Genomic DNA, 25,665 nt, shown 5'->3' on the forward strand with positions numbered 1-25,665 from the left:
GCACAAGTCGCTTCCCTCAGGGGCGTAGGGACTGACACCAGGCTCATGGAGAGCACCAGACAGACAGGGGCCTACTAAACAGCTTGTGACCATAACCAACAGTGTCAGAGAACAATGAATACAATTATTTACAAGAACACAGTCCAAGTCTCTTTTAGTCCGTCCCTATTACGCCTGTTTACTCTCAATCTCCTTTTGGGGGGCAGAAACGAGGGGCTGTGACCTTGTCGTACAGTCGTCAGCAGGATTTTTTATGGTGCCCTGAGCTACCCGGCCATTCAGCCTTTGTTGCCATCTGTGTCCAGCTGCAGTCTCTTTCCTACCAAGTGCACAATTTGGCAAAAGGTTAATGACGAACCAGCAAAGTTAAGCAGCTCAGACCCTCCGAATCGAAAGTGTCCCGTATGTAACAGTGAAAAAAATCAAACATGAAGGATTAAAACAAAGCATTGAAGCTGCTAACCTTCACTCTAATGATAAATAGGGCTTGAGAGCAATGACACAACCAGTTTCTGTTTATATATATATATATATATATATATATATATATATATATATATATATATATATATATATATATATATATATACTTGCCACGTTTGGTCACGTCTCATTCAGTGTCTTCGCAAAAGTCTGGATGTGAGTACATAACCCATGGGTCTGCATTCATAGCACAGGCTTTCTCTGTGTTGGCTGGCTGGGAGTGAAAAGGCAGAATTGAAAGTGGCATGCAGGGCCAGACCTCCACCACGGGGAGCACCTCCAGATTTCATCTGCCCAAGACGGCTGCAGGCGAGTGCCAGGACTTCCATGATCTTCATGGAGGCTGGCCAACGAGAGTGAGAGTAGTGGGAGACACACTTCTGGCAAGAAGGCTAGAACCGATGAAAATCTTTGATGATAGAATGACAATATTGGGGTGTCTAGCAGTGGCTGACATATACGTAACAGCGATATATGTCACATTTTGTCATATTTACACACATTTTTATTGATGACAGGCACTAAAAGGGTCCTTTAATTGTTGGCCAAGCCCTCTTTCCAGCACAAGTTCGAGCAGACTCTGGCACATTTCATCCGGAGCTATTAAAATTTGTATTTGCGCAACAATCAAGTACTCGATTTTTCCAATAATTACAGCCGTCGCTCTGGTGTACAAGATAAAGGTGGGTTCCAGACCTATTAACCGTCCAAGCTTAAACTGTTCCACACAATTTTGACGCAGTGGTGATCAAATGTTATCAATTGCTAATAAAAATATACTTTAGAATGGTTGACCATCATGTATATTTTAAACAGGTCAACTGTTGCCAGTCACATATGTCTCATCCACCAAGACCAAATATTGTAATGATGAGAAATTGAGTCCATTCACTTGACAGTATTCAAACCACATGTGCAATCAAAGCCTTCTTCCACCACACAGAGAGCAACATGTAGCCGTCTCCAATGAATTGCGGGCCTTCACGGTACCTCTGAACACTGATAGTTACTGCTCAGAGGGGGAAAATCCCTGCATCAGTCCAGACACTCCTGTCCTTTTTGCTGACCCAGGAGCAGTGTGGGGGTGCTAATCATGACAATTGGCACAGAGAACATCATATTTCCACAGAGAAAACCCTTTCACGGGAAATGTAACAAAAAGAAAAAAACACAGCTCATCCTTCCATTCCATGACCTATATGACACCACAGCGGCCGACATCACAATGTGGTTGCAAGCCACTACTACAGTACTTTTATCCTCTTTCACCAATTACAAATTTGACGACCTTAAAGCGACTTGGGTCATCACTGACTTGAAATCTTCAAACCTTCACTTTTCATTACTGGGTACAAATGCAAAGAATAAATAAATAAAGTTACATCTGTTTGCATTATAGGTAACTGTGGTGCCAGAACATGTTAGCCTACCTCGGCATTAAAAAGTATTGGATGAAAAATATTTATCATTGAATCACCTGTGTACAATTACAAAAATGCAAAATTAATAACAATTGTTAAAAAAAAAACAGACAAGATCCAAACACAAACAGAACTTACATTGCTTGTAGTCATCAGCTGTGGAACAGTTAGTGGCTTCCTCAGGTATTTCCTTCAAATGCACTCAGCCTCCTCTTCTGTGTAGACTGACCATGGCCATGATGCGCTTTTTGTCTGGCTTGTTTTTTTTCTTTATTTTCTTCTTCCATAAATTGTTACAGTGTTGAGCGGGGTCAAGCAATACTTCTGTGACTTCTACAAAAAACAGACAATGAATAGAGAATTTTAGATACAGACAGAACATAATGTCATTGTCTTCACAGCAAAATTCACAGTGTTCTGGGTACTACCTACCTAAGCAGGACTACTAGGCTAAACTAGTCAAGCCATGCTGACAATTTTCATCATCATAAATGGAAGACAGCCGTACTCAGTAAAAAACATTACAGTTCAATATCATTTTATGTTTAATATATTTGATCAAAAGCGTATAGCTCTTGTAATAGCTTCAGCTGTTGTAGTGCATAATGGGATTTGAAGTACTGCAATTTTGTAGACTTTTAAGCGACATATACTCGGTGTGATTTGTATATATAATTTTCACACACTTTTGGGTGTTATTTCACACCGACTGACATGACATCTGATTCCGAGCTACCACCAATCTAGAAGGTCATTCTAAGCATCCGAAATCTCAGGAAAGAAAGCGTCACAACAGAACAACACAACACAAATCATAGAATCTTTTAAATGGAACAAAAATCCAGAGAGAAGTAAAAAATGAAAGGAACACTGGTGCTATTAGCGGAACTGAAATTTGCATGTCCAGTACAGCCCAGACACCTGGAGGAAGGGACTGGGTCAGAGTGGCTGAAAATGCTTGGGCTAGCGGTACACTAATCTCACAGTACGTTAGGATAATATTCAGCTCACGATCGAATATCCAGTACATCATGGACGAAAATGCTGAAGTAAAGAGGAAACGTAAGAAATGGGTGGAAAAATCCAATTAATCTGACTGGTGTTGAACTGTTCAGCCAACAGCAGACTGTGCAGCGAGTCAGGGAGTCAGAGAGAGAGTGCTGTCACGGCTGACAAGGTGGGGCGCCAGATTCTGTACTGTTTTTGTTTTGTATTTTATGAAGGGACTCAATGGCTCGATTCTCACTGGTGAAAAATCATAACTTAATGAGGGAGTAAAATATCAGTTTACATCGGAGACTCGATAAAATTGCCCAACCCTACAGATGAGAGACGTTCATTTACTTTGCGCTATTAAAAGCCAGTATTTTTACTGCCATCAGTGCAATAAATGTTCCCACTGCGCTTCCTTATTTCTCCGTCGCCTCGCTTTGTGATGAGCACAAATGACTTAGCAGGAGGACCTTTGTGGCACTAGAACATTATGCACAGGTTTTGGGAAATAAATTCCCCCCCAAATACGAGTTATAGTCCAGTGTGACTATAAGTCATGTTTTTTTTTTTTCTTCTTCTACTTTGAAACAAGTTTGCATGGTCCGGGTGCATCGTACCGTTCATAACTACATTTCTTCTTTGCTGCCGTAAAGGAGACATTTGAAGATGTTTTCACATCCTGTCTTTTTTTTTTTCAAAGGATTATCAAGCACTAAAACGAATAGCTTTTCAAGCATTACTTTTTATTCCTGTCATAGACACTGCTTCATCCCATTGCGTCTTCTTTTCTTTTCCTCCTTGTCCCATGGAAAGATCTTGAATATTCATAAATCCCTGATGAGCATGCTAAATGGGTGTCAAAATGATTTGGCCACATGTCAGAACGGGGTTCTCTTTGATAAACTAAAGCCTTAACAAGACTGAGGAAAAAGAAGAGGAATTGATCTGATTTGGTTTTAGGGTGAGCTTTCCAATCAATCAGAACACGGAGGACTGACCACTGAGGACAGAACTGGCCAGCAAAAGAGAGGTCAGTAGGGGGTCAGTACCCTGTGGTGACCCCCGGGGAATGAAAGTCATTGTCACAAGACGTAAATGGATCCTAAAAAAATTCCTATTGACTAAAACCTGTCAATGATTAAGAACTGGGGGAGATTTGTGATTCAAATTCTGAGGGCTCCATCATGAGGTGTACTTTTGCACCAAAGCCTTCACCACAGAATTAGAATTAAAAACAATTCAACACTGAGTAAGACGTTGAGGGATCTACGACTGCATGATACGATGGGTAATCCAATAACTGTGCCGGAGTTTGACTTATGCTCCATCTACTAAATTCACAGAAATGTTCCTGTACTTGCACTGATCAAAATACATGATGCTGTTGACGTACGTGTAACATCAGCTGAGCAATCAATTTGTTTGTGTGTTTGGCTATTAATTTTGATTCTTGTTAGCTGCGGTTGAGTATTCTGGAACAAATTCAAGCCCTGGAAATAGCGCAAGTCAGGACTCACTTTTATGTAAAGGCTTTTTCAGTGAGTCATTTCAGGTCATGATATTGAGTGACACATATAAACAAAAAATTACACAATAAAATATGAATGACAAAGGGCTATTCATCGTGTCAAGTATGTGCCTCTATAAGTACTTGGCTTCTTTGTCCCAAAAACCTAGATGTGAAGTTGGTCCTGGAAATCATGTGTCATCAGACATTTGAATTAAATTCACCAGAACACTCAAAATAAAAGTGCAGAAGTAATCATTCTTCTTTTTTGTTTACTTTTCATTCCAGTTGTTGGGGTCTGGCACAATCTCCACAACCCACCTTCTCGCTCGACATCAGCAATAATAGAAAACAGTCTTTTCTTTATTCGATAGTCTCGTCGGAGTTGTCCAACTTTCCTTTCCACACAAAGGCCAAAGCACAGAGCTGAATGGACTGTGTATTTTGTGTGTAACCTCTACACAAGTTTCGGTCCATACAGGAACAATTTAATGTGTCCATGAGTTTGTATGTAGCATTCCCACAAAACAGGCCAAGTACAGTTAAAGTATTTAAAGAGTGATTTAGTCAAGAGTAGGAAACAGATGAATCAGATTTTGGCTTTGGTGTGGATTTCAAAAGTTTTTCCCGTAAGTGAAGACATGTAAAGCCATGGACATTTTAGCATCTCATTTACCTGGGATTAGAGCCCAAAGTGTCTTGTTTAATATAATTTCTATGGCGTTTTCATTGATGTGTGTCTTAACAGGTTCTGGTGTACAGCGGTGAAGTCAGACAGATAGTTTTGAACTCCACAATCTACTCTTAAATCAAGCACAAAGCAGTTGCGTGCTAATAATATGTAATAGAATCTATAATAATGGCAGGCTGTCAAAAACCCCCTCCAAACACTACCGGTCTCATAATGCACTGCAACAGCAGAAGCTCCTTTAATCTTTTGAACATTCAAAGTTTGGCAAGTTCCATTGTTTTAGCCCTTGGATAACCAAGAAACTCTTCCCCAATGTTACACAAGTATTTTATACACATGTGTTGTTTGCGATTATCTACTCAGATACTGCCAAGTTAGTAAACCTAGTGAGACTCTTTCAATGACTGAATCCGAACATCATCCCAAACCAAACCTGCGCCTACATATTTGGCTTGATCTGCCTTTTGTTATCAGTGCTAGGTCTGGAGAATGGTCGGGGTCATGAGGCTAAGACTTCTTTTCCAGCGTCTGCTTTAAAAAAAGCGAGGGGGTGTATAGAAGATGAGAGTCATGCCAGGCAAAGGGGGGCCTCCCCTTACTCAACTTTTCAACCCCTCACATCCCCAGCCCCCCCAACGCTGATATTTCTGGAAGTCTTTTTTCATTTATGCTCTTCTCTTCCATTTTCCTTTCCCTTGAAAAACGAAATAAAGTGTGATGGATGGCTGAGCAGCAGCAACACCTCCCCCATCAATCTAGTGTCAGTTGGTTCTTGGGTGGGGAGAGCCGTCGCTCTGCAGAAAATCAAAGAGTATGCCCCGAAAAGTTTCTTGCACTAATGCAGCCACTGACTTGATTTGAGTTTGTGTAGCATGTATTGAATTAGAGGGGGAACTGCAAGTATGAAACATCTGCACCCACAGACAGTAACACTAAAACAGTATCCCAGAAAATCAAATGAGAAGTGCACGATAAAGGGGACTAACATAGCAAGCAATTAATAGCTGGGGAACCAAAGAGTTCTGGAAAGTGGCTGCTATAAACTGAGACATCTGAACAACACAGTCTGCCTCTCTGAGTGCACCAAAAGCAAGAGGAGTGAATTCCAAGAGAGTGTCGTCACCTCCAGCAACGAGAAGACAGGGAAGTGGCTTCAGAAGAAAAAAAAGAAACCCCTTTTTAAACGTCTGGGATTTAGATCGTCGGTGGTTTGGTGGGTGGCATTGGAAGCAGTATATGTATATGGGAGTCGGTTATACACCAGGATGCTTGCAAAAGACTGCTTGTGTATATGTTTAAATGTTACTTTGTGGCAACAATGGATGTATGAAGGGAGTATCATAATCCAGAGAGCGAAAGAGGGATTTTGCTGAACGCAGACGTTGATAGAACATTCTTCACCTGGGATCTTTTATAGAAATAAAAAGCAGACGACAATTTCAAACCTTAAGCTCAAATAAACATCTAATCCGCATCAATGATTCACAATATACAAATGGAGACCCCCCATGGGGCTTTCAGACAACAACTTTTCATCTTTGACAAACAACACCAATAACCACAAAAACAAACTAGAAAGAAGCACTGATGTATAGCAGCAGCACGCTTAACATCTGGCTCCCTCAATTTAGCGCTAAAATATAGACACCTGCTCAACAGTAGCAGAATAAAGAGGTCTTGAGACACCACCATCGCTGTGCAACAAATGTACTGCTAAAACACCTTCAAATCCAACTTGTACACAATAGTTGTGGAAAACAAATTGATAGAAGATCAGCAAAACGAGTGAGAGAGAGCTAGGTCGGCAAACTAACAGCTGTGAACGTTTTCAGATTGGAGAGGAGCATTCCTGTCTGCTCGTGCCTCAGCACACTTCAGCGGCTTCCTCTCAGCTCTGTGTGGTATTTGTCCCCAGCTAAGATCTAGTGAGTGGGAGAACAAGCTGCAAACTTTCCCAAGGATACCATGCAGCCACATGCCCCTCTGACCCTCCCTTCAAGAAGAGCTGCTCTGCTCTCCACCTGCTGTTCCCTCCGTGGCTACACGATCTCAAAAACTCTCCCATGCATCTACAATAATCCTCGATGAATTGTTACAACTTTGGGTGTGATCAGCATAATACGATTTATGCTAGGATTAAATGAAAATCAAAGGAAGAGTCGCTAGGATGAGAAGGAGAAGGCAGTAGACAACACATGCTCACTCCAAAGGCGTCACATATCGACTATCGTCAAATGGACTTCTGCGTTACTGACCCATTTGGAGTGTGTGACGTGATGACACTTGAACGAGTGCGTGCGCATTTTGGCAATTAAAGCATGGACAGAATTTTATTGGCAAAAACTCACACGGAGGGATGATAAAGGGATCCCAGGTTCGTACAACACTAGTCTCCTTTACATTACTGAAGTCAACGGTTAGACCAACAGTCCATGCAACGCTGAATACCTTCGTACCCGTCTATGGTTCGATGATTCTTGCCCCTTCCGTTGCAAAGTCGTTTGATTTTGATGACGCAGACTATAAATGTGTGTTTCAATGGATTCAAATATTGGGGGGTTGGGGGAGTGACGTGAGCTCTTAACACTACTTCACATTAGATCAGTTACGCTGCCGAGTCTGACTGTAGCAGGTTGTCCTGTTTTACATGCTGCGGAGAGATAACCGACATTAGTAATGACACCTCCATGACAAGTGGTGGCACTATGAGCTCTTCAGTAGAAAAAGACGGAGCTGACAGATTTCAGACCACTATATTAGACTAGACACACAGTGACCATGATGACAGATCAACTAGTTTATCTACACCTCACCTACTGGTTGGCATGTATTTCAAAAGCCAGATTTTAGCCGCAATAATTTGGTTTTCTGGGCCGTAATGTAACTGCGGCCACCGCTTGTGATACATTTGTCTTGTTGTTGGGGATGAAAACAAGGACAAAGACAAGAGTGGAAGAAAGCGAGATAATCATGGGCGAATATTGGACAATCGCAAATAACATGCTTAACTTAAGTGGAAGGAGATTGCTATGACAACAGTCAATTCAAACAATTCACTCTGTAGCTCTAATATTAGTTAATGTTTCACTATGTTTGACACAGACTATTCGAGGAAGAAAACATGAACAAAAAACATCAAATAAATCAACTTCTTTTCTGTCACTGAAAACCTTCCTTATGGTTTCTCTTATTTTTTTGCTTTTTTTGTGCTAAACTGGAAGCAAAATACATTTCAGTATTGAACTTGAACTCTTATCGTGTTTAAAATAACTGTGACCAAGCTGCATATTGAAATGGACTGCTGTTGGCATGAGTCAGCGTTTTGGTATTTCACCTGTGTGAGAAATCGCTAGACCCAAGCAAAAGACCAGGTTGGGACTTGTGTGACTGAAGGAAAAAGTACTATGAGTAAGTGTCAGCTCTGAGAAAGTTTAATTCAAGGATTTCGGTAAGCGCTACTCAAAAGGGAGCTGTGTTCAGAGGTGCCGAGGGGCTTTCGTGTCCAAAAAACAAATCATATGTATAAGAGCTTACCAAATGTGTCGTATTAAATGTACTCTGGGGAATGTTATAACCAGTTTGGGAGTCATGCTTCCCAACATAATTCGCAAAAGTGTGACGGACCCAAATGCCAAGAAGTGGTACAGTGAGTGATGAACTTTAATATCCGCCCCAGTGTCTCCTAGAGCTCTCCGTATTTGGCAGAGATCATAAAAATAATTGAAATTTATGAAGGCCAGACTATATGACAATGTAAATCTGCAAATAATTTTGGTTTAGCAGTGATTCCTAGCTTAATCCAACCTTCCCTTGTACATAATCCCTTCCTGAACTAAATCATCTAACAACGTCGTCGAGGATACTGGGTCACCAATTGTTGGGGTAACACGATGCTCCAGTTGCTGCAGATGGTACGAGCACAGCGGCTAAGCTCTTGGGGAGAGAGAAGGAAGTGTCGTTATCACCAGCTGGCTCAGTGAGAGCAGCTAAGCGTGGGTGTGCATGTTGGCCTCAGAGTTCTGAGAGGGCAGGAATTAGAAGTGTGTGTGCATGTATTCTGTTTCTGCGTACAGTGCTGCATTCTGCATGTGTGTGCGGATGTGAGTGTCGAGTGTGTGTGGCCTTTGATGCACTTCATTGCAGTGGTCCGCATGTGACGCACTTCTAACCCCGAGCATTTACTACAACCTTGATCTTGTTTGTGCAGCCTTCTGAGCGGATGTGCACAAGCTTATACTTGCTTCAGTGTTGTTCTAGTGAAGATAAACTGGCATTTAATGTGCACATGTCACTGTGATTCCTAAACCACCTCAGACTGGGTTGTTTTAAAATTTAAAGGTCCTGGAGCAACTATGGGGAGTGTTTGTTGACCATTAAAGCAAATCTTAATTCTTGACAGACTTAAACGGTCTCTTCAAGCTGAAATATTGAAGTATGCAGTCATGAACCCTTGTGTACCAGGAGGAGTTCAACAACTTCCTGTATTATCAATTCTACGCCCATGCAGTCATTTCAGTTTGTGTGTTTTTAAGGCCCTGTGGTGTCACTCATTTCACATACTTACTGTGTCTGTGTTACATGGGATGAGAAAGTTGGAGTGGGACAAAATATCATAAAAAAGATGCACAACAGCGTAAAAAGACCTAATAACATCAATATTCTATTTTATGGCTGCTTCTCTTTCATTACAACGGTTTTAATATTTGACAAAAAAGAATTCAGTCGTAAAGCGACAAGTAAAACATATACACAAGTTCTTCATAATTTTTGTACAATGACATTATGAATAAGTAGTACAGGCAAATAAAACACACTTCATACGTTATATTTCAGATTTGTGACTTAGGCTGCAGTGATGAGTTGACATTGTTGACTACACGTAAATTAGTCAGCTAGTTGTGACACCATCATTCTCCAAGGACAATGTGCAGTCAGACAAGAAATGGCTGAGGCGAGTGAAGGAAACATCAAAGGACACATACCTTTCACACCACATTATGAGCAACTATAATTAAAATGTTAAGTTAAAAGCAACATTTAACACTGTGCTTGTTTGCTTTGTTGACAACACTTATTATTGTTTTTATTCTATCGTAATTTATATTCTATATGTGAAATTACAATCAAATTGACGTAAACGTCGACTTGTATTCAGCAAATGCCGACCAGTCGACTAGCAAAAGTAATCGTTGTTTGTAGCCCTATTTGTGACCTTCGATTTCAGGATTTAAGACTAATTTTCTCAATATATTTGAAAAGGTTGTTCATTTCCATGTATTAATTTATTTTCGCGTTGATGGACTGATTGATGACTATTGTTAGTTGTTGATCACTTGTTTATTATATATTTATACATTTCATTATTTAGATTATTTATCATTAGCCATGTCTTAACTTTTATCTTATTACCTATACTTTACTTAAATTTTATTTATTCATCTATTTTGTCATGATATTTGCTCATACTGTATATTAAGAGTATTTATTTGTGTTGTGTTTTTTTCTGATCCACTGTGGATGTCTTTGATGTTGGTTGTGTATCTGTAATGTCTTTGATATGTGTCTGTGTCTTTGCTCTTACTGGCTACTATGATGTTGAATTTCCCCACTGTGGGACTAATATCTAATCTAATCTAATCTAATTTAAACATCAAAAATATTAATTGTCTAGAACTTAAGATCAACAATAAACTATTTAACTATTTAAAAAATCATTAATAACCATTTATTTACGGTATTATACACTTACTGAAGGTCTTTGTTTTTAATAACACCTAGAAAAACACAAACTGGTGCAGTCTGCTCATCTCATATCAAAGAGCAGAATTCTTTCTTTATTGCTCCAGTCCACTAAATATATGAAAAGACATCCTTCCATGCAAAAGGCCTCCCTACTTTCCACATTTATCTTTCCACATTATTTTCAAAAGTTATAAAAAGTCCAAGGCCATTCTCTTTCATTGTGTCATCCCACCCTTTCCTCAAAGCAGCTATTGTTATCATGTGGATTCATCAATGCCAAAATCCCAAAAGGAACGGTTTGGCTGAAACGGCTGGCATCATCTCTGCCCCCTATATACAAGGTAACTTCACTTTTTCCTTTTCGACACTACATCTTTAAAAGTGTGGCGCTCCTCTTCGTAAAGGCGCTGTTACGTAACAGACACCCCCACTCTTCGCTTGCACATGTGTATGAGTGTGACCGCTATGAGTTAACTGCAAAGGGGCACAGAAGACCTTCTGAATGATCAGGGCTGGAGGAGGGTGGAGGAAGAGTGGGTGTGAATGGTAGTTAGCTAGTTCATCATTCCGCCTCTTTCTGTCACCACTGCCCTTGGGCACTCAGACGTCCACAGTCACTGGACAATAAGACTGTTCAACTAAAATTGCACCTTGGTTTAGACAGGCTTCCTGTCTGTGTTGTTAACGTAAATCAGCTGCATTCAATTCAATGACTGGGGCACAGCTACGAATAAAATCTTTAATTTAATGTATGGCATATATAAATGAAATGAAGCATTTAAATTGGGAAACGCAAATTTTATTTTTCCTTCTGCCATGCAAGCATACGTGATCAGTGGAGTTCTTGCGTATGAAAACTAAAACAGATCAATGGATTCCAATAGCATTGGAATGTTTAAAACAAAGACATGTTTAAAACAAACCGAGGAAGAGGTTATAATATCTGGGTGGTGCTCCACAATACCATCTGTAACCATGTACCTTTGGAGGATTAAAGGTAGTGCATGGTATTGCCAGGTACATTGCGATACAATATGTACCAAGTGGCGATCCAAAACATTCTGATATACTGCAATACTGTAAGTTCAGCAATATATTGTAGTAAGAGCCATCATTGTAAGGGGGGAAATGCTGTACATTATGCTTATGAAGTCTGCACTCCAACAAAGGAATTCATCGCTAAACAATGACATAACACCAGTGTTCAGAAAGAAAAATATTATAAGTAACACCCGTCACAAATGCAGCAAATCCAAGTATCTATGTATCAAATATTGATGTAGCTGACTGATATCAACACAACATCAAACAATCAAGTATTGCAATATTTAAACAAAAATATCAATACAATATTTATATATTTGAGCATATCTATATTTTCTTACACCCCTAATTCTAGGGGAGTTGCACGGTATGGATATAATTTTTCAGTTCGCCAAGAAAAATATCCAATACTTTTGCCCTATAAATAAAGCCAGTTTAAATGACGTGTAAACAACTTAAAATGCAAAATAAGGCATGACACATTCTTTTAACATGTTCATGAGCTTCACTGCAGTACAGTGCTTCAAATAGTTACTGTGTTATTGTGGTCTACGTATTTCCACAACTTTTTTTCATCAACTTATCCGCCGATCGTGTGTATACCGAGCCATGGTGAGCAGTCCGTACGGATCACTGGCGATCCGTTGCATCACCAGTTACAAATGTTAAAAGCAGCATAGACACATCACAACAATCAAGACAGACTTCTGTCAGACATCTGCTTAAGACGTGAGTACATGCATTTCAACGTTTAAGTAGTTTGGTGTGTAAACAACTGACGACATGGCTGTTCATCAGGAAACCTACGCATTTGCAGGTTATATGAAGGAGCTTTTGTGACATCAGTTACTCGCTACTCATTTCTTACACACTTTAGAACGTGTTGGGTGACGTTTCATCTTGTTAACACTGCAGATTACTTTTTAAATATGAAAAACCATAATAGGGCCCCTAAAAATTGGATACCAATGTGTTTTGATCTAATATTGTCCGAAGTCTTTAAGTAGGAATACACCTTTGTGACCTTTAAATACCCTTTCATTCAAACTGTTATACTTCTGTTACATCAAAACTGGAGTGATGAAAAGGTTCATGATCTGACAAGAGAAGGACGTCACAATGAAAAAAAAATGCTACCAATACATATCAATACTACACTTAGGAGCCTCCAGGTAAGGAAATATTTAGCTGTTCATCAATGGGAACAAAGCGGTTTCTCAGTGAGCTGCGAGGTATGTCATTACAACCACAGGATGGAGAGATGGATGGAAGTGGAAATCCGGATCAGAATCTTCAAACATCAGAATGAGCCACAAAACAAAACATAAACGGCAATCACTTGTCTCTCCATTTCCAAATAAGTAACACATACCGGGAGCACTTTGGCTAGAATGCGGACCCATACAATTAACAACAATTGCAAGCGTTCCCTTAAGGATTTTCCCAGACAAAAGTGCCTTCCGTATCAATACGGTCCTGGGCTCCCTCCCTTGCCTGCAGTGGTGTGGTATCATATCTGGCCTCTTTGTGCGCTGGGGGATTTCCAGCCGCTGATACTGTGAGCTGTTTGGGAATGGACAACCGACCTCTGGGCACCGTTTCGTTAACCGTGTGGGAAAGCAGCGCTCCATGCATAACAGGATGACAACTTGACAAACGCATATTTACCTTTTTCGAAGGAGGACAGAGACGCAGTGACAGAGGGCTGTGAGGGTGTGTGAATGAAACAAGGTAATTGTGAGATGCCAACTGACCTAACTGAAGATCTGATAGCTTCACCTGTCCGTCTCACTCAAGAGACAAAGATTCATATGTTATTCATTCGATTTGGAAGGACAAGACACACTTTCTCACTTGTACATTTATGGACTAGCTTGCTATCAAATTAGGAAATCAAACAGATGTCCCGATTGTATGGAATGTAGCATTGACCAGTGTAGCACAGTGAAACCAAAATTCTCCATTTTGTGACATCCAAGAACCTCGTTGTTTTGTGGATGCTGACACAACAGAATCAAAGACTTCTTCTCTTTTGACATGCCAGGTTTAGAGAGTGCCACCACGTGCCAACCTATGAACATAGCATCCAAATAACAAAATGTCATTGAATAAAATCTCAGTGAGGTTGTCTTCCCATTTGATTTGGATACTGCCTGGCAATACAGGGAATATACCAAGCTATTTACTGTTCAAGGGGCCAATATACGTTGCCAGCTACATGGCCCTGCATCTTAGTCTGGGCAATGGTCACTCATGAGCAACAGTAACAACCTGCTGGACCAAAACTATTCTTCTCCTGACAGACTTACAATTTCAAAGACAGATGTGGCCTACAAAACAACGTGCGGATAGCGATGCCGGCTATTTGGCATGTACAGTACAACAGATGAATGGCTTTTGTTGAGGGGTTCACCAGCCCTCGTTGACTGAGGGCTAAAGTCAGTTCTCTGCAAATCAGCAGACAGGCAAGACAAAGACGGACCAGTGTATTTCACCCTCAGCATTTTCTCTGGGGGCCTTTTCATAGCTAATCCACCAGGCCTGAGAGTAGCAGCAGGACAGGTCAGTAATGCCGCTCCATTTCTGTGAAGGCCTGAGCCTTTGGCAGCATTATGAAGCAGGATAAAAGAGCTTGACGGTGCCTTCTGTGTCTCTAAAGTCACTCCTGTAGGTCTGATCCTGATCCCTGACATTGGTCAAATAGAAGCAAGCCTGGCAGGTCGCAGGCTCAGCTTGATGGCCAGGTAAGCTGGTGTAAAGCCTGCTGTTACCAGAGTCTGCTCCGGCGGAGTGCACGCAATATGGTCTGCTAATAAGACGCCACAAAGCTGTTCCCAACTTCTCATTTTAAGTCTCTGCTCTCCTTGCGACCTGAAATCATCTCACGCACTATCACCTGAGTAGCGGATGTCTGTGAACCAAACTAGCGATGGCACATCTCTACGGTGGCATGACTTTCTCACAGAACTTAAAGCCTATTTTTTTTCAGAGAGAATACTCCATTGTTGTTCAAATTATCCATCCTAACCATAGCAACTTCCAAAAAATGGTATGCCGCAGGAATTCCTGGCTCCACTGCCAACTCCAGCTACCTGGTAAAGGGGATTAGGTCTGCTTTACGCTTTAGTCAAGAATGCGTAATGGCTGAACTTCTGACCAAATCAGACAGGCCTGACATTCAAAGGCTACAGTCTGGCTGGGGTGATTCCTCTAATCTGCTGTTTGCTTATGTAGAAAACACACAAAAATGAATCCCACAGATATCTGGAAAACATGAAAAGTGATTATGAAATGGTCAATGACTTAACTCCATTGCTGGCCAAACACCCGGCATAGTACCATTAATGCAAAATCTCATTTTTAATCTCTCAGTCCACTTGACTATTGATTATTATTCGCTTCTTCTCATCAGTTCGGGTGATTCCTACGGTGCACCAGATCCAGAATGGATAGATTCTCTTATTATGTTCCAGGAACTGGTGAGTGGTCTTACAGAATAATCTCGATTCAAAGTTTCCGCTACATGGAAATGATTGTGGCGCTGCGCCATGCCTTAAATGAGAGCCTCCATGCCTTCACAATAATGATCTCTTCTTTAAAGGTCAAATGTCATGTGAGCAAACTCACTAAAACAAAGTGGAAACATCGAAACATGCGGAAAACACATAAGGCATCATGGAAGTGGACATCATTATGGCTGTTTTCAGCCTGGCTTCAACTGAATAATCCTGAAAGAACCAGTCTAATGCCTAAATGGCAGGAACACGCCCACTGCTTGTGGAACCTAAGTCTGTACATACAATAATTATGAAATTTTAGTACTATTTTCTAGGTACAGCAAGGGTTGATTGCATTATGGCTGAAATGATTCATCTGAATTCCAAATCGAAAAGTCTCTGTTAGGGCCACCACAATCACTTTAACAATACCTGATCCTCTTAATACGAATCACACAGAATTCTTTAAGCCCGACGTGATGACTGTACAAGGCTACCTGTCTTAACAGTTTGAGGATAAACCAACTGCGGGGTGGTTCCTGCAAGCATCAGCAAGAAACTGCACCTCCTAGATGTTGGAACTGCTTTTCCTGTCAACCTTCACACAGACAAAAGACACCTGCAAGGTTGACACTGTACTCCTCTCACTCGAGGGGAGCAGTTGATGAATGTCAGAAGTTCCACTCCAAACTTTACTCACATGCTCTGGCTTTTTTTCTTTTGCAAATTTAATTTACTTTAACCCCAGTGTTGGCTGAGACACGGAGCTCTGCAGCTCAGGGTGGACACCTGATGCCCTCCTCCTGGCACCAGAGGCCACTGAAAGATTCCTCAGGCCTGTGAAACCAGCCGGCTGTGCACAAGGTTCAAAGATTCAACAAATTCCAGGGCAGCTCTCGAGGGAGAGCGACTTTGTGAGTGGCCACATCGAACAGAAACAAACCAAACACATATCTGAGAACGGTAATAATAGACTTACCAAACTCACCTGCGATCTAACCTGAAGGATTTATTTGGAGGTTTGATGAAGAAACATTATTCACAAGCACTTCTCATACTAGAGGGTGCAACTCAACATGCTGTTCAAGCACAAGAAAGGGGAGGTAGAGATAATAAAACACCAATTGCATATCTGTATCATGATATTATCATAGTTTCACCTTCAGCATAAGTGCTATTTCTTGGTATCCACCACCTTAAAAGTTCCTCTTAATATTGGCCTTTTCCTAGTCTTGACACTTCATAGTCTGGGATTCGATCCGAGAAAGGGGATAAAATGGGATAAAATAATCTTGACACCAGTCCATTTACAATGGTGTGTAAAATGATCACTTTGGATAATGTGGCAATGAGGGCAAGAAACTTCCTATTTGGATAGCTGGTGAGTGTGTGTGTGTGTGTGTGTGCTGGGGTGCTGTCCAGATGGACCAAAGGCCAATGTGGACTGAGTGGGGTCACAACAGAAACTGGAGTATCAAAGCTGAGAGAGATGATTCTAGAAACTTGGCACTTTCAAGTAGCACTTATGAGTGGGTATCAAATAAACTTCACCCTGCTGTCAGAATGACCAACTGGAAGGAAAATGACTTGAGGGTCAAGACCTCGCAAGCACAAGTCAAGCGTCGCTGGTCAAATCACACACAGAGCCACAAGGTAAGCTGAACAGCGCAGACTTCAGCGTGGCAGATGGCCTAAAAAATGTGAGTCGTGGATTGTGAAACTCTCTGAAGACCAGTGCTCTGTCTCTGCACAGAATGAATCGAGCACCTGCCACAGAGTGACCACACACCACTTCAGACTCATTTCCCCCCCATTTACTTCAAAAAAAATCTTCATCACTAGGCATGAGATACACAGCGCCAGCACTTTCACAAACAAAAGAATAACAAAAGAATAGACAAAAACAGGCCTACTGTCACCTGTGAGCTGCAAACATGCACATGCAAAGACTGTCGTGTAATAAGACACAAGCGGCACAAGTCAAAGTGGGTGACATTGTTGCGTCACTACTTCAATCACCACAGAAACACAAATGACAAGGAATTGAAAAAAAAAAATCACTAAATTAGGCATTTCTCCAAGTTCCTCAGCCTTTATATCAATGAACCATTGCATTCAGCAACCTGTATCTATTTCTCTCTCAAGTTGGGTGCTGTAAAGGCAAAATTTCATGGATGGATGAATGAAAACTTTACTTTGTCTGCTGGCTTTGCATTGCATCCACTGCATGATCACTATTTATGATTTAGGGTTGGGTACTGTGACGTCTAATACTCTATATAACTGCCCTTAACAATTCAGCCAACGAGCGCCAACATTTGCCGAGATAACCACTTAAACCACATGAACTGCGAGATTTGAGCTATTAAAGATAGCATTTAGCATAAGACACACAAGTTGATTTTTTTTGTGTCAAACAAAAGCAGTTCGAACTGAACTTGAAGTGATTAACACGTGTAACCTCAACGGGTTTGCAGATGATACGTCTACAACATGATGCAAGAAGCCACATTTGCTCAAACGCCAATACCAAGAATACCCACAAAGTTCCCATCACTTTTCATTGTGCAATACAAACCCTGCTAAAATCAATTCCTTTAATGCGACAGACAAAACGTCACACTGTAAGTCTACAAAAGCATCAATTAAAAAAATGTACTTAAGCCACACATGCATGAGCAAAAATGGGGGATTAAAAACAAATAGTGGCACACATCTCTGCATCTTCCTGGGAACAGCTTAACATTTAACAGTTAAAGAAGGCATGTATTGCGGTCTCCAAAACAAACACACCCTGAGACACATGAGTCATCTCTACTCATCAAGTTGGGGCAGTCATTGAGGTGAATCGAACAGAAAACTATTTAAGGCTTGAAAACAAGGAAAAGCGGGCTTGTCGAGATACAACTGTGGACAAAGTGCAAGCCTGGTAAATTCACTGGCAGGAGGAAAGCAAGAGATCAGGCAAAGTTCTCGAGAGACTGGTTCAACGGTTTGACCCAGATGGCGGCACACCTGTCGGCCTCGAAGAAAACAAATACTGCAATTATGCAAATATAAAAATGAAGCATAAAAATATAGTGCAAACCTCATGTTATTTAACTGGATGTCTAGAGTGACAGGCACTTCACAGGAGTCCCTCTCACAACTAGCTAGTAAAATCCACACCAACCAAAAACACCTTGGTCACTTCTGATAGAAGTATACACCAACTTTTCCATGATTATTTTTCGCAATCATGACCTTAAATTCTCATAACATAAAGTGGACCTTAGTGAAAAAAATGATTCATCAGCTAAAATGCTTCACTTAAGTTCATATAACAATTACAGTTCTGTGTACAGATAACAATAATACTCATAACAGATACATTTCACATTTCTTAAAGTGTCCCTTTATTTATGGGCGTTACACCAATGGTTCTTCTAGATTTCATCACTGGTATGGTCTCTAAAACAGACATGTTTGACACCAATCAAATATGAAACAGTGGTCTCTGTATTGCTACTGACATACCACTATAATTCAATAAACCTCACCATCACAGATGCATTATAAGACTTGATCGACATTAGATGGGAAATCTAACAAGAGGAAGTCCTAAAATGAAGGCAGCAGTTCCATCTTAAGGTTGCATTCAGGTACTACAACAAAGAAGCACAACATCTGTCACTGATGGCTCTTTTATCTGTCCGTTTTACTTTTTCCACACAAGAATATCGTCATTGTGCGAGAGCTCATCCAGCAACAGGCCATTGGCATGAGAGAAAAATTTGCGTAAATGAAGTGCGTAGGAAACTTCTATCAGTCAAACTATTGAGGAAGTTGAGCTGAGGAATTTAGAAGGTCTGCATGTCATTGACCAGAGTGTCTGTTCAAGAATGCGACCAGTGCATGGAGTGACTTTTGAATTATACAAACCACCGTAACTTTCTGCACTTGCTGCACTGCTGAGTGTAAATATGAACACTTCCATAACCTTCTGAATTGCTGAGAATGAATTGACCTTTTCTAAGGAACGTGTCATGTGAGGACATGCAAGCCCACAAGGACAGCAACTCACATGTTTAGTGAGTATGAGAGAGCCACACAGCAGAGCAGAAGGGAACTTCATCATTAGCATTCTTGCTCTGTGCTTTGAGTCAAGAAAGTAGTTAGATATCCTTTTAGCTGAAATATATACCAGAGACGCGGCAGCACAGTGGATCAATGGTTAGCACTGCTGCCTCTCAGCAAGAAGGTTCAGCTCTGGGCCTTTCTGGGTGGAGTTTGCAAAGGTCGTCCAGGGTGTATTCCGGCATCTTGCTCAATGACCGCACTCCCTACTACCCTGAACAGGTCTAAGCGGTGGCTAACTGAATATTACCAAATTTTGTTCTTGGGCATTTTATGAGTCATTTTTCAACAATTTGAGATAAAAAAAAAATCAACATGTTTTCAAAACACCCTTTCATTTTGAGGAACTTCAAGCCAACCAAACTACTTACAACATCATAGCAGGTCTGATTCCCACGGTCTTGAGTTATAGAGTTGAATATAAACTTCTACCACAACCAATTCTCCTTTTGCATTAAAAGCCAGCCATTTGTAAACAAGCATGGATATTTTTACTTGCACTTGACACATATTTTGAACATTAAACAAAGACAATTTAAGATAAGCTCGTATGTGGCATCCTCGTGTCGGTCAGGTGATCGGAGCACCCACCTATGTGTTATGGTACAGTAAAAGATATTTACATTTTGGGGTAGAAGGAAGGAGGAGTGGACTGATTGAGCATAACAAGAAGCACACATAAAGCCCGTCTCCCTCACATTCCCCCCTCCTTCCCTCTCTCTGTTCGCGTTTCCCTCTCTCTTACCATTACAGAAGCATTAGAAACTGAGCTGCTCAACTGTTCCAAGATGTCAGAACTACAAAGCCCCCTTGAATGAGGGAATGTGGGGCCCAGGGCAGCAAGAGAGTCTGGAACAGCTGGCCCAATGGTGGGGCCTCCTGTTCCCTCGCTCTGCAGACGCTAGCTAGCTGGGACAAGACAGTGATGTCTGGCGAGAATGTATAGCTGGATGAGGGCTGTGGAATGCTCTTGTCAGGGATGACATCAGGGTTTTGAGTCTGGTCCGTTTGACCAAAGCTGACAATGGCTGAAATGATGTAACAAAATGGCTAACAATACAGGTAAAACATATCACAAGTACTTGTAGAAAAAATAAAAAAAATATGTTTTGGTGAAAAATGGTACTAAAATAGTGATTAAACAATAATGGATAAAAAAAAAATCCTACAAAGATGCCTGCAGTCAACTCGTCCTCTCTTCAGATCAGGGGAGAAAAATTTTATAAAAAAAGAATGCAACAGAAAAGTCAGTTCCAAATATACATGAAAAACCACTTAATCGGCGCATGCAAATAATTCAGTTATCTTCTGTCAACCAGTGCTAACATGTGCACATTTTTTGCTAAATAATTACTAATGGTAGGACTGTCATGTGATTATGATTTCAGAAAACTTGCCAGGAATCTAAATGTCTCGAACAATACCCGTGTATGTACTTGGCGCACACCTCTGGGAATATGTTCAACACTTCAACCCTTCAACATACATCAGACCGGTACACGGAACATTCCTTTGGAAAGTGTGTCTAGTAAAGAGTCCATAGATTGTCAAACAGCAGAGTAGAACATGTCCTTTTAAAGCCAAGACAGGACTATTTTACAGGAGTTCCTGTTTCAAAACAACTCAGCTAAAAGTGTTAACTTTGTACAGCCTTTCTTGACGCAAGATTTGTTATGTTTTTGGTGAGGCACTAGCATCAGCAAAGAGGCCTCTGATACAATGAATGGATGACTGTAGTGATCAGGAACATAATCAATTCTTTTTCAATTCCCACAACCTTTTTAGTGTGGCTTGAGGCATGAATGTGGTTCCGATAGTGATGTATACTATATATGATATACGAAATACACAACACAACAATTTAAATAGAGGAGATGTATGAGAATAGTTTCAGGGAAATTATATAAAATAAAAAACAGTCTGTATTAGGAGCAAAACAAGTCTAAGGACAACAATACTTCTGCTTGAATTTGCCCTTAATATCAAACCTCAAAATGTAGTGAGGATGGAGGCTGACTTAAAATGTAGTGGAAGATGAAATTTCCCTAAATGACAGGCAACTGTACGTTCACTGGTCCTTGGAAGAAGAGAGAAAGCCCTCCACATCTGTGGCACTGCCAACACGTTGATGGAAAGCAAGATGAGGATGCTGAATGCAGATGCTTACAGTTGCTTACAGGCATCATAGGAGATAAATGAGGGCAGTTTGAAGTGACAGTAGAGCTTCAAAGAGGGGTTCAAGATGGATGGGGCTCAAGAGAGCAGATAAATGGAAGTAAGGTATAGTAGCTAGTCATGCAATGCTTGCTATTGGTGAACAGGCAGCTCCCTCCATATAAAACAAGGCACGTCATCCAGTAACATCCATATTATAATCCAAACTTGAGCTTGGATATGTCTGAATGGAACACAATATAACCTCCTATATTGTTATATTATGTTATGGTAGTGTCCACAACCTCCTTCTTCCAGTTCTCCTATTTACAAACTCAAGAGTCCTGAGCAAGCTGTATTGTACTTCCTGATATGTATTATGTTCACATTAATTGAGGCAATAGTGTTCATTTCCTTAGTTTATTATTGCACGCAGGGCTTACACAAAGACAGCAATCTTACACAATTCACTTCTGCAGCAGGATTTAAAAAGAAAGAGGAAGCAGCATTCGGTGGGAATAGAAAAGGAGACTGGAGTGTCAAAGCAAGACAAATGTGCAAATAGCTCAGATCTATATAACACATTTGTTTGACAGCTGAAATGTACTCGCAATCACAGTGACAAACTAGCAAACGGCCGCTTCAAAGCTCAGCGGAGTGTGAGGAACGTTAACATGATTGAAGACAATTAATGGAGAGTAACGGGTGTAAACATCTAGCTAATCAAAGAAATAGAATTTTAAAACATTGAAGACCACGCTGGAATTCATTCAAATGTTTCTGTTTGAAAGGGAAATATACAGTAAGCCAGGAGCCATCCTGCTCCCCCAGAATGAGTCAGTGAGGGACCTTCCCAGTCGCTACCAAAATCTATGCTGCCAAACATACACGTCACGTCCACGTGTTGTCACTAAAAGAGCACATTGCAGTGAAGTTGTAAGCCCCTTTAGCACATCAGAAATGCTTTAAAGAGATAGATAGTGAGATAGACAACAAAGCAGCTTTGGACAATAATTCATCCACAGTCACATGGCCAAGCAACCCAGGTTCATTCGAGTCAATTTGGTCAATAATGGGGCACAAATGGCACCTCGTAAACTTTGATATTTAAAATTGTTGGAGCACCGGAAGGACCAAAACTACAGAAAATGAGACCATGCAGACCATACTGTACAGAGCACAACAACCTTCTTTGGAACTTTTCACACACAATATCACGTACCACAGTTCACAAGCAGCGAAAGTGAAACTGGAAAATCCTGACCTAAGTTTGTTCAGTTCTTGACAATTCAAAACTAAGCCAGCTGACAATCGTCACCCATGACTGTAATTAGTTTCTCTTAGTAAAGACAGTAGCGTCAGCTCGGAAAGAAAAGTTCTCATTTTCCCCTGAATGCGTACAGAAATTTGTTGGGGCCAGATCCCAAGCATGGTGAATTTATCCTCTGATCCCTCATTACTGCATCCCCCTGTGGCTTCATCGAGGAGAGACACTGCTCGAGAAAGTCTGTTGAAGAGATCCACCTCCCTCTTCTCCCAGCGCTGCCTCAGGAATGCTTTTCTTCTGGCCTCCTTATCCCCATGTGTAGACGCCCTCTCTGCAGGGTGTGTTTTGCATGTAAAGCAGGCTGCAGATGCTGTCCGCTAAAGGGACCAGGAGGGACAAGAGGGACGAGGACACAAGGAGGCCCCACTGCCATGCCACCCGCCTGGCCTGGCCTTGTTGCCACCCCCCTCCATGGCACCCCTTCCTCTGCTCTTAGCACTTCAACCTTAAAGTTTGTCGCTTCCACATGCCACACCTCCATCACCCCATCATCGCCATCCACCCCCGTGACCGTCCCTCTGCCACCCTCCCAGCACACGCAGTTGTGTGTCTCCTGGGAAACAATCTGTAGAAGGGTACAGGCGCACGCTGGGCTCACACACAAACACACACACACACACACACACAAACTAAAACACTCTCCTCACGCTCCTTCATTAGACAGAGACCTGAGAAATGGCATTTGCTCCAATAGACACAGAGAGAGCGGAGAAAGAGAGTGATCACATCGGATGAAACGGGTCGGATATGCATATTTAACTTGACATGGCTTCAGTGGGGAGAAATAATTAACAACTGCATTGTGGACATTAATAATGCGTTTGACAAGCGACAGGTGGTTGGCCGGGAGCAGATGTTGGAGGAGAGAGCTGCATATTGATATGTTTACATTTGAAAAAAAGTTTCAATTGAAAGTACAGTGTGGTAACTGAATCCCAAATTGAGGCAAACATTTTTTTTTTATCTACTAAGCAATCCACCAATTTACAAACGATATGATGGACATAACTTCAGCCTCTTGGCAGAGCATATATATAGGTTTATTATCGAATCAGTCATCATTGAATATAAATATAATATATATATAAAAATATATAAATTCACTTAACTGAAATTATATAGCTGGTCACGCTCGATACTATACGCCAGGGTGAACATTAAAGCAAAGAGGGAAAAAAAATGGAGTGTGCTTAAATTAGTTGAGGAAATTATATATTTTTTGGCAATTCTGCTTTATATTGAGCTTCTGTTGCTTTTGTCATTTGTCTGCTGCACACAAAGCACCACAGTGTGGCCAGTCAGTGTGAGTGCAACATGCTGTTACAGTATGTAGTGGGACTGAATATAGATGAGGAGTTTGAGGCTAGATGTCTAGATTACTTTGAAGTGCAGCCATTAAAAATAATATGTCAAACCATTCATATGTTTTTTCAACTAGTCATGTTCAGTATGTACGTCTTGTTAGACATTTCATTCATATCTATCAGTGAATGTGACTTGATAAAGATTATTAACTTAACTAACATAAATGTAGTCCGACTTCAGATGTCAAAACACTATACCCATAAAATGATGTATGACAGGTAAATACTGTAGGTACAGATGCAGGTATTGAATGAACAATTGCAAACAAATGTTTGATTAGGTAGTTGCTTAAGAAATACCAGACATTAAAAGCCTCAAACTGACTCACAAGGGGGGCTATGAAAAAGACAGGATAACTCTAATATAATTTTCATGAAGCCAACCAGCTTTAATTGGAAATACTGTGGGGCATCAGCATATGTCTTTCACTCATGCAATGCTGCGGCTTGTAACTCATGTTGAATCAATTTTCCTCATTGGAATGAATCAAAATGTCATTAATCCATCCCAGAGCAATGAACAATTTCCTTATGAATGATGACTGTTGTACAACAACCAAATACAACAGAATATGCTGCAAAAATAGTTTTATCATGTTATTCTGGTTGATCTTGATCTCTTTTGTAGTGATAAGCTTCAGCGTTTCTTAGCTGTTTCTCTGCTGCTGTTTGTTAGTTCAGTTGTACATTTCTTCATCCCAGCACTGTCCTTCACACTCTTTCCTCAGCCAATGGTTGCAAAACAAAAAAACAAAAAAAACAAAAAAAGTTTGCACAGTATGTACAAGAATGCGAGCACAATGATACGCGTGTGTCATTTGAATGTACATGGTGGATCAGTACGACAGGGAAAATTCAATAACAAAAGACACAATGCTGGGGTTTCCACTGCAAGCTGACTGTTTGAAGTGACACACAGGATGCTGGGAGGGTGTTCCACTGTGGGTGCAGTGGGGTGTATGAAAGTCCAATACCAAATTTTGAGCACTAAATACCAAAAGAAAAAAAAATCTGTGCCACAGACAAACATGTATGCTATAACATGCCTAAGTACTTAAACCTTCACTCCCTTAAAGAGACTTCAAATGGAGCATTACATTGTGGGACACTTTAGTGATGGAGAGAGACAGAGGGTCTAGCTGACATATTGATAGTTTTCATTTATTAAACCCAAATTAAGAATTGTAAAACACGTGTATTTCTTAGTGAGGAGAAAGTTAACTCTCCAGTGAAAGACTGTCTTTCTGTTTTTTTTTTTTTTTCCAAAAGATTCCCAAGAGGTTAGCTACCATGAGGAAATTATTGCTTACATTAAAGTTGCAATTA

At 40.8% G+C, this 25,665-nt stretch overlaps 1 protein-coding gene across 2 annotated transcripts in view; it reads right to left on the bottom strand.

Moving 5' to 3' along the window:
* Positions 1–25,665, bottom strand: part of ccnd2a (cyclin D2, a) — a 123,938-nt gene that overhangs the window by 86,893 nt on the left and 11,380 nt on the right. For both annotated transcript variants that reach the window (XM_053884807.1, XM_053884806.1), the window contains exon 2: positions 2,043–2,237. The gene's annotated coding sequence lies outside the window, so the exon portion shown is untranslated. The remainder of the gene's footprint in view (positions 1–2,042; positions 2,238–25,665) is intronic.

Source organism: Synchiropus splendidus, chromosome 14 (assembly GCF_027744825.2).
Source record: "Synchiropus splendidus isolate RoL2022-P1 chromosome 14, RoL_Sspl_1.0, whole genome shotgun sequence".
Taxonomy (NCBI): Eukaryota; Metazoa; Chordata; class Actinopteri; order Syngnathiformes; family Callionymidae; genus Synchiropus; species Synchiropus splendidus.